We start from the raw sequence: 11,142 nt of genomic DNA, 5'->3' as shown, positions 1-11,142 counted from the left end.
TATGTGATAGGCCATTACAAAACATGAAAGAACCGAAAGGAAAGCAGAACTGGACGAAGCCAAAGGCATGGTTCAATCTTGGAAGGCCAGCTATGAGGGAAATTATCTTGTGGGTGAAAATGCAGTTGATGTTCCCCGATGGGTATGCAGCGAATCTAAAGAGGGGAGCGAGTCTTGATAAATTGAAGATATTTGGTCTCAAGAGTCATGATTGGAACATATCGATTGAGCGGGTAATGCCGGTGATGTTGCATGGCTTCATCCCTGAGGATGAATGGCTAGTACTGGCAGAACTCAGCTATTTCTTCCGTGTTCTTTGTGCTAAAGAACTATCGCCTGGCGTGCTAGAAGAAATGGAAGAGTTGGCGCCAGAGTTGATCTGCAAGTTAGAGAAGATCTTTCCATCTGGATTCTTTAATCCAATGCAGCATTTGATTTTGCATCTCCCAACCGAGGCAAGATTGGGGGGGGGGGGCGTGCAAAATCGTTGGTGCTACCCAACTGAGAGGGTGCAGAAGACGCTTCGAGAAAAATGTAAAAATAAACGTAGAATTGAAGCATCTATGGCTAAGGCATTCATCACTGAGGAGGTGGCAAACCTCGTGACAGCACACTACGAAACCAAAAATCGTCATTTGCATAATCTGAAGCCTCGGTACAATGCTGACGAGCCTAAAAAGGGTGGATCCAACCTCAGCCTATTCAAAGGGAATCTCGCACCAGCCAGTGTTTCAAATCCAGTATATTTGGATAATGAAGAATGGCGTACCATTTCGTTGTATATCTTCAACAACCTGATAGAAGTGCGGCCGTACATCGAGTAAGTTCTCGGTACATTGTTTCGCAACTTCTATTTCCGTTTGAACTGCTCTTATTCCTGGATATTTCATACAGTCGATACGTCGCCCTATTCTCGTATGGAGCGATGATCCAAAAGGATTCCGTCGAAGAGTATGAGCTTCTCGCAAAGCAAGGAGGCGGCTATCCCGGTTTCATCTCTTGGTTCAAACAAACGGTAAATTCTATTAGACAATTTCATTTCATTTGCTAATCTGTGCATAATGCAACAATCCTTTCATATTAAACTTGTAGGCTAATTCAGAGTCTATGGACGCCGAATTGAGATAAGTCGCTAATGGTTTTGACTATAAGGTCCGTTCATTTGACAAATACGACATCAACGAGTATCTTTTTCGTACCTATGGCAAAGAGCTATCTATGGCCGACCAAAAGTCTACAAATTGTTGTGTATCTGCCATCGGCGAAGGAGGTACCGAGTATTATGGGAGAGTTGAAGCAATTTACGAACTTCTATTCTATGGTGAAAACCCACCGAATGTCGTAGTCTTCAAATGTTATTGGTTTCAGCCGAAGGAGACTAGAAGGACTCATGAACATATAGGGCTAGTTGAAATCAACCAAAGCACCCATTTAGATGTTCTTGATGTCTATATTACGGGTCAACAGGCGACCCAAGTATTCTATCTACCCTGGGCCTACCAAACTAATGCAAATCTGAAAGGTTGGGATGCCGTTTATGAAGTGTCGCCACGTGCTAGACTATCTCCCCCAAAGGAAGAGGATTATGAAGACTATAACCCAGACACATATGAAGGAGAATTCTTCCAAGAGACACGTCTTTCCAAAAAGCGTTTCAAGAACCGGTATACTTCACCCCAAAACATTGAAGTAGACAGCGAGAGTGAATCCCACATCACCCCAGAGGAGGAACAAGAAGAGCCGGAACAAGAAGAGGTTACTGCTGTGGACGACCTCTCAATGCTTGACCGATTACGAAAAGGTGGCCTTCCACATGTTGATGCCACTGAACCCTATGAGCCCGTCATTGATTATAGTGATGATGATGATTATGCATTTATTGATGATACTGATCGAGATTATTAGTAGTGTCAGGTATTCAATTTTTTTATGTTGTACTTGATGATGATACACTTAAGTGATATACATATTATTATTCATGTTGGTATTTTTTTTATGTTGTACTAATTTCGTTTACTCTTTGTCATGGCAGGTGTTGAAAGATGGAAGGGGAGCCGACTGAGGCCAAGGACAAACGTGCCCAAATTGAAGGTGTGCCACACCATCAAGGTAGCTCCAGCTTATATCAGTTCGGGCGGAACTGGGTATGTGGTTTGCTTCATGATTAATGCAATTCATTCATCATGCTAGCTTGAGCCCTTTAATTACTAATTTACTTTGTTTCTCTCTTTCAGGCATGCTACAATAAGACGGATAAGGTGCCAGAGGGGTACGACCTGTATGCCATGGCCCACACTGCCTCTTACAAGCAAGTCAATGGGAAGGCGAGGAAAGGGGAGGAGTTTAACCCGAGCCAGATTCCCTACAATCCAGAGCAGGTGATGATATCTAGTGGCGGGAGGTCCCGTGGCTCCATAGCCATTGATCCAGAGATTGCTCCTGAGAGCACGGTGAGTTTAATTTGAATGGACGTTACTTGCTAGTCTTAACATTTGAGTGGCATCATGCTAACAAAACATTGGAAATGATCTTTGGTGCAGCGTAACTCCACACAAGCATCACACGATCCTTCTCCAGCTACTGGCATGAGCCAGCCCGCTCCCACACCTCCATGATCAAGGTAAGTTTCTCTAGTTTTTCGCTTAACAAATGCATAAAGACCTAGACTTAGATTTATTTCATCCAATATGCTTACCTTAATGACCTAGAGTAAGCTTCTTTTCCTGCAAAATGACTTAATAAGCTTACTGACCTCCAAAACCAGCCATTTTACCTAAGTTAGCTCTAAAACAATCTATACGTAGCTTTGTTTCCTCCAAAAAGACCTAAGTTAGTTATAATATGCTTAGTTAACTAGGTTTGCTCAATAATGACATGTACTTACCTTACTTATGTAAAAAATGGCATAATTAGCTTAGTTAACTCATAAACGATCCATTTTACCTACGTTAGCTCTAAAATGATGCATTTTACCTAAGTTAGCTCATAAACGATCCATTTCACCTAAGTTACCACACAAACGATGGCGTGCTTCTTCTTCTAGTCTTCTTCTTCTAGTCACCTTTTCCTAACTTTCTTATTTGCCATTTTGCAGATTTCATTCACTTCTCGGAAGCTAGCTTGCTATGATGGAGTGCTTGTTTTTTATTTCATTCCCTTCTAGTATTCTTCTAGCTTGCTACGATGGAACTTGCTATCTTGATGAAACTTTGCATTGTAATATGTATGTGCAACTTCCTAATGGTTGCAACTTATGTGTAACTGCAACTTGCTATGTATGAATGGATGGAACTATATATGTATGTAAGCTGAAACTTATTTGTTGTTAAATAGCCCTGTGAAATATATCTATATATGTCATATATATTTGCTGTGAAAATTGTTGGATTAAAAAAACAGAAAAAAGAGACAATATGCAGGATCTTTGCCGTCTGCCACCGATGACAAAGGGTTCTTTGCCATCAGCAGCGGACAGCAAAGAGGACACGTGGCAGGCAACTGTGCTTCCTGGGAGGCTGACCAATTTGGTCAGTTTGCCTACAGTGGCTGACGACAAAGAGGAAAAAACTTTGCCTACAGCGGCGGACGGCAAAGGCCTGCCGTGTAGTGACGTCGACTGACATCATTCGGCGGACGGCAAAGGCCTTCCGAAGTTTGTCGTCAGCGGCGGACGGCAAAGGCCTTCCGTTAACCACCTAATGGAGTAACAACGCATTTATTATCGTCCGCATTCTTTGCCGTCCGCTGCTGATGGCAAAGGCCCCTTTGCCGTCAGCCGCCCGAAGCAGACGGCAACGTAGCTCTTAGCCGTCCCATACTTTGCCGTCCATTTTTGTCGTCCGCCGCGGACGGCAAAGACCTTTGTCGTCCGCTATCCATGCCTTTGCCGTCTGCCGTGGCAGATGGCAAAGTAGCTGATTCCTGTAGTGAACCCTTTATTCTCCTCACTCATGTTGAACCGCTTCAACACTTTATCTATGTATGTGCTCTGGCTTAAGCCGAGCAACCTCCTCGATCTATCTATATAGATATTGATGCCTAATATATACACTGCCTCACCAAGGTCCTTCATCGAAAAATTGCCATTCAATGACTTGACCGAGTTCAGCATCGAAACATCGTTTTCGATCAACAATATGTCGTCCACATACAAGATCAAAAACACTATCAAGCTCCCACTTAACTTCTTGTATAAACAAGCGCCCTCTTCACTTTTGATGAAACCGAGACCAGTGAAGACCTCATCAAAATGAATGTTCCAATTCCGAGATGTTTGCCTCAACCCATAAATGGATCTCTTGAGCTTGCATACCTTACTAGTGCTAGTCGGATCGACAAAAACCTCGTGTTGTATCATATACAGGTCCTCTGTTAAATTTCTGTGAAGGAAAGCCGTTTTTGACATCCATCTGCCGTATCTTGTAACCGAAATATGTAGCTATAGCTAGTACGATCCTCACCGACTTCGGCATCGCTATCGTGGAGTAAGTTTTGCCCTAGTCAATTCATTGAACTTGTCCATAACCTTTAGCGACAAGCCGAGCTTTGTGGATCTGAACATTTCCATCCAAATTGGTTTTCTTCTTAAAGACCCATTTTCAACCAATGGCCGTTACGCCAGGTAGCGGATCAACCAACTCCCAGACTTGATTCTCATCCATGGACTTTAACTCGGATCTCATGGCCTCCAGCCATGCCTTGAAATCTGGCTCACCATCACTTCTGCATATGTGGTCGGCTTGTCGCTTTCTAGCAACAAGACATCATGCACTATGCACAATCTTTCCGACCTCTGCGGTTCCAGTACCTCTTCCACTACGGGTTCCCCGACTGACTTCGGTATGATCTCATCACCAGTCGAGCCGTCCCTCGAGTGGTCCTCAAATTTCTTTGAGTCGAACCGTCCTCCCACTAGCCTCCCGACTGGGAAATTCTTTCTCAACAAAACCCCCGTTCCGAGCAACAAACACTTTGTTCTCCTCCCGGTTGTAGAAGCTATATCCCAATGTTTCCCTCGGATATCCAAAGAATATGCATTTATCCGGCTTGGTGTAAGATTGTCTGACATAAGTTGCTTGACAAATGCTTCACAACCCCCAATCTTTAGAAAAGACAAACTGGGACTCTTCCCGGTCCACATCTCATGTGATGTCTTTTCTACGGATTTTGATGGTACCCTGTTAAGTGTGAAAGCTGCAGTTTCTAGAGCCTATCCCCAGAATGACAAGGGTAAATCCGATTTGCTTATCATAGACCGGACAATGTACAAAAAGGTTGTCACGCCCAATATGTGACCCTATCCTAAAGAAACTCGAAGGTCCCACCAAGGATAGAAGCGCATATTGGTGACGCTTTTGCAAAGTGGATATCATTACATCGTAACATTACATAATAGTTGGGGATACATACAAGAGGCAAACAATGCACATGAATACAACAACACAATACATAAGAGCAACATCCAACTACGGATGAAACACAAACAGAAACTCAAATGACATCCACCCTGCTAGCCCAGGCTGCCGACCAGGAATCTATCCCCTGATCGAAGAAGAAGCAGAAGAAGAACTCCAAAACAAGCAAGCATCGCTCGCATAACCTGCACCTGCAACTGTTGTAGTAGTAATCTGTCAGCCACGAGGACTCAGCAATCCCATTACCATGTGTATCAAGACTAGCTAAGCTTAATGGTTAAAGGAATGGATAAGTGTTGAGGTTGCAGCAACGTCTAAGCATATATGGTGGCTAACATACGCAAAATAAGAGTGAGAAGAGAAGCAAACGAAATGGTGGAGAAGCTAGAAGTGATTAAGGAGTGATCCTGAAACTACTTACGCACAATCATAACACAAAGACTGTGTTCACCTCCCTAACTCCGCCGAAAAGAGACCATCACGGCTACACACGTGGTTGATGCATTTTAAATCGAATCTGGTGTCAAGTTCTCTACAACTGGATATTAACAAATTCCCATTTGCCACATAACCGTGGGCATGGCTTCCAAAAGATAATACCCTGCAGGGGTGTCCCAACTTAGCCCATCACAAGCTCTCACAGTCAACGAAGGATATACCTTCTCCCAGGAAGACCCGATCAAACTCGGAATCCCGGTTTACAAGACATTTCGACAATGGTAAAACAAGACCAGCAAAGCCGCCCGATGTGCCTACAAATCCCGATAGGAATCGCACGTACCTCGTTTTCAGGGCACACCGGATAAGTCAAGCTACGAGTAAAACCAGCCTTCAAGTTTCCCCGAGGTGGCCCCGCAGGTTGCTTGGTTCGGACCAACACTCAAAGGAGCACTGGCCCGGGAGGGGTTAAATAAAGATGACCCTCGGGCTTCGGAAACCCAAGGGAAAAGGCTTAGGTAGGCAAATGCTAAAACCAAGGTTGGGCCTTGCTGGAGGAGTTTTATTCAAAGCGAACTGTCAAGGGGGTCCCATAAATCACCCAACCGCGTGAGGAACGCAAAATCAAGGAACATAACACCGGTATAACGGAAACTAGGGAGGCAAGAGTGGAACAAAACACCAGGCATAAGGCCGAGCCTTCCACCCTTTACCAAGTATATAGATGCATTAATTAAATAAGAGATATTGTGATATCCCAACATAATCCTGTCCCTCATGGAGCAATCTTCGACTTCATCTGCAACTAACAATGCTATAAGAGGGGCTGAGCAAAAGCGGTAACATAGCCAAGCAACGGTTTGCTAGGAAGGTTGTAAAAGGTTAGAGGCTGACATGGCAATTTGGGAGGCTTCATGAACAAGTGATGGGTAGCGCAGCATAGCGATGGAACGAAGCAACTAGCATAGCAATGATAGTAGTGAGATCCAAGGTGACGGTCATCTTGCCTGAAATCCCGCTAGGAAGAAGAATGAGTCCATGAAGAAGATGATGCCACGAAGACGAACCAAGCGTAGATGAACGAATCCTCCCAATCGCAACAAACCAGGAACTATCGAGAAGGAGCACAACCGGAAAGAAGCAAACAACATGGTAAACACACAACACATAACAAGGCATGATGCTCAACCAAGTATGATGCACGACAAGGCTACATGAAGGTACTCATGGCAATAGATGATGCATACAAGAGCAACATATCAAAGCAAGTTTAAATGAGGCCGAAAACAACATGTAACAATTCCGGTAAGTCCTCATATGCAAATTTCGAAATTGGTCCAGATCTGAACAAACCTTATGTTCAAGTTGTTAAACAGCAAGTTAAGATGCACCAAGATGATCTACACGAAATTCTAGTCAGGTTACATATAAAGTTCATTTAGTTCGGAGCTACGGCGTAGAAGATATGAGCAAAACAAGTTAATCATGGCATTGATGCAAAATGCATACAAACATCAAGAAAACACATTCAAAACATGGATGCAACAAGGTAACATGAAACTATATGCAAAATTAAGCAAGTTCCATATAGAGCACACTCAAACGGAGCAACGGTTCAACACATACACATGAAACAAGTTTAAAGGACATGCTGTCGAAAACAACAACTAGGCATCTGTCGGATTTAGGGTTCTGGCAGACCCTTGAGGTTTGAACACTGGGGTGCGCGCGGAGGTTTCGCCTTCTACCTACCTGTTCCTCGCCGAATCGCTAGGATCTAAACTACGAGAAGAATAACACAAGAGACACAGGGTTTATACTGGTTCAGGCCACCATTGTGGTGTAATACCCTACTCCAGTGTGGCGTGGTGGATTGCCTCTTGGGCTGATGATGAACAATACAAGGGAGAACAGCCTCACGAGGGTATGTTCTTGTGGTGGCATTGTCCCTTTGGAGGGGTTGATTCTAGATGCCTATCTTATCTCCTGATTCCTATCCGGATGCCTCTACCCTGTGGGTGGATACTCCTATTTATAGGCAAAGGCCCTGGGCCTCTTCCCAAATATTGAGCGGGAAGGGTGCCAACAGTTGGCCATTTTGAAGGGGAACATCTAGTACACTTATCCTGACTAAAGTTGGTCCTCGCTTGTCAAAGGCTCTGGTGGTGACGCCGACTTGGGCTCCACGGTGACCTCCATCCTGCCGTTGGACTAGTCTTGGTCTTGTTGCACCGAAATGGATGCCTTTGCTTGTTGCTCTCACCTGCGCTTGCTCCCCTTGCACCAAAAAGGAAAGAAGGACACTGCGCGGGCTGGCGCCTGGTTGGCACCCTTGGTTGTCATGGCTTGCGTCATGGGCACCTCGCGAGGTACCCCGCCTTGAACTCTTTGCCTCCTCGTGAGCCAGCCTGACGAGAACGTGCCTGAGGAAGCTCCTTGTCGCCCGCCCCGTGAGGCTTGGCCCCTCACGAGGGTCTTGAGCTTGTGTTGATGAAGATGGGCCGTGCTGCGCCCCCTTTGAGCCACGCCGCAGGCCGCAGGCAGGCAAGTCTGGGGACCCCCGTTCCCAGAACGCCAACAGTAGCCCCCGGGCCCAAGGCGTGCCTGGACTTGGCCGAGCAGAGAGGCGAAAGGGCAAGTGCGAAGCGTCGCGGGCCCTAACAGCCTGCGGCCTTGGGCACCGCGTGGCGGTTGATTGGACGCGGGTGGCACTGTTCCCCCATGCCTCCTCATTTGGTGCCAGGCTAGGCGGACTTGCAGTTGTACACAGCCACTCCCCTTTCCGTTGCTCGTGCGCCCTCTGTCCTTCCTCCTCTCGAACTCCAGCTTCTGCTTCGAAGCCAATCTCGAACCTTTCCTCCCCCCTTCCGTCGCCATGGCTCCGACGAAGAAGGGGAGAGGGAAGGGACCCATGCCTTCACCTCGCTCGCCACCGCCGGCGGCCCCCGCCATGGATCGGTCGATCATAGTCAATCGAGAGGGCTTGGGCAAGGTCAGTTCGGCCCTGGCCACCATCTTCAGTGAATGCGGGAGGACGACGGCCTGGCCTGCGTCTCGGTTCTCCATCGATAGGATAATCACCGAGGTTCCCTATTTCATCGATGCCCTGTGGGCGGGGCTAATTCCCCCCTTCTCCGATTTCTTCAACGCCGTCCTCTCCCATTATCAGATCCACATGATGCATCTGGGTCCTGACTCCATTACTCTTCTGGCGGTCTTCGCCTTCGCTTGCGAGGCTATGGTAGGCATCCTCCCTTCGGTCGCCCTGTTGCGCCACTTCTTCGCTCTGCGCCTTGTCGACCCCGCCCAATGCTCGGGGTGCGTGAGCTTCATTGCTGCACCTGAGACGGTGGCCTCAGGGATTGACTTTGGTCTTCCTCCGCCCGCGCCTGGGTTCCGCGAGCGGTGGCTATATGTGGATGTGGGGGTGCCCAGCCACCTATTGTCGAAGCTGACCTCGCCTCTATTCCTAATTCAGGCTGGGGCCAGGAGACGCTCACAAGCCCCCAGATCTTCTTCGTCTGGCGTCGCTTCGAGTGCTTGAGATCGCTTGACGTGACGGCGGCCTAGGTGGTGAAGGAGTTCTTGCTACGCTGCGTCGCCCCTCTCCAGCGCCACTCCCGCCGAATGTGGGCCTTCAACGGGCGCGGGGATCGTATGAGGCTCCAGGAAGAGGACCTGACGCCTAAAGCGTTGAGGAAGGTACTCTTGGTTCTGACCGGGGACCCCAACCCTGGCAGCATCCAGTAAGGGGGGGCCTTGCTGTACCTCTGTTCGGGCAGGAGAGACTTTTTGAATCAGATGCCTGTCTTTGACGAATGGGGACCGCGCCCCGTCGGCCTCCAGGCGCCTCGCGAGAATCCGGTGACAGTGGCCGCCATTTCAGTTGGTCGAGGCGACTCTTCCTCAAGTGGTGGAGGAGGGAGGCATGAGCCTCCGGAGGCCGCGGGTGCCCCCGCCGAGGCGACAGCACCGGGCAGCGCTCAAGAGGGAGCGGCCCCTGAGGCCCATGCTGCCGGGGCTGAGGGCGGCGAGCAGCCGCCTGCTGCACACGGGGCCGAGGCCTCCGAGACCCCGGCCGCTTTTCTTGGTGGGGCGACCGGTGGCGCACATCAGGCAGACACCCCTTACTCGGGCCGCCTTGACGCTTCCTCTTCGTCGCAGGCTGACCCCTGCGCTCAACTCTTGGGCCGCTTCCACGTGGACTTTGAGGCCCTCCGGAAGAGAAGGGAGGCCCTGGGCGACGATAACCCTTGTCGCCTGCTGAAGCGTAGAAAGTACTTCGCCATCGATGAGTAAGCCTTCTCCCTTCCCAGCTCCAGATTCTTCTGCTGCCCTTCCTGATCCTTGCTCCGCAGGGCTCTTCCTCCCGAGCTCACGGAGATGACTGAGGAGCCATCCCCCCTGCTTCCGCCTTCCCCACTATCTCCGGTCGCTCCGAGCAGTAGAGCCCTTGTGGTGAGGCTGGTCTAAGAGACGAATCACCCCGAGGCGCAACACGGCCTCGCGCGCCTCGCGACCTTCCTTCACAAGCCTTCTCGGGGCATAGCTAGCCTGCCGTGGGCTTCTCGCCTGGTCGTGGACCGCGATTGGCTGGGGTACTCCCAGCGCTCATCACTTGGAGTTGGACTGGCCCCAGGCCGTGCTTCTGGCGAGGCGCGCCCGGTCGCCTCAAGGGTGCCAGCCCCCAGCCCCCTGCCCGGAGGGGGAGCGCTAATCCGTGCCCCCCGGCGCTTGCTTGGGGCGAATGACGGCGTGGAAGACGTACTTGTGCACGCTAGGGAGCGTCGCGCTCTTCGCCAAGGGTTCCTTCGGAGGGCGGCTGACGCGGTGAGCCTTCTTGGTGAAGAGCTTGCCGATGAAGACGCGTGCCTTGAGGCCGAGGGCCTGCACTTGGTTGCGGAGAGGCGCAAGTTGGAGGCGGCAGTCGCCCTCGCGCGCCGTCAACACGAGCTTGACGATGAGGAGGCCAAGGCGTCGCTGGCGGCCTCTCGGGTGGCGCGTTCCCGGGCCGTCGAGGAAGCCCGGGACGCTGACCAGCGACGAAAGGCGACGGAAGAGTAGGCACGGGAACTCCTGGCCCGGTGCCGCTCACTGGAGGAGCAGGTGGAGCTGCGCGAGGCGGCCCTCGCGTCGATGAAGGTGACTTCCGGTGACCCAGCGGAGCTCCAGAAGCGTGAGGAAGCGCTGACGCTGGAAGCTGCTGAACGCGCACGTGAGTATGAACGCCTAGAGACAAGGGAGCGCTTGGTGACACGGGAGGAGGATGATGTCGCTGCGTGGGAAACCC

Source organism: Triticum dicoccoides, chromosome 2B (assembly GCF_002162155.2).
Source record: "Triticum dicoccoides isolate Atlit2015 ecotype Zavitan chromosome 2B, WEW_v2.0, whole genome shotgun sequence".
NCBI lineage: Eukaryota > Viridiplantae > Streptophyta > Magnoliopsida > Poales > Poaceae > Triticum > Triticum dicoccoides.
This window is presented reverse-complemented; position numbering follows the sequence as displayed.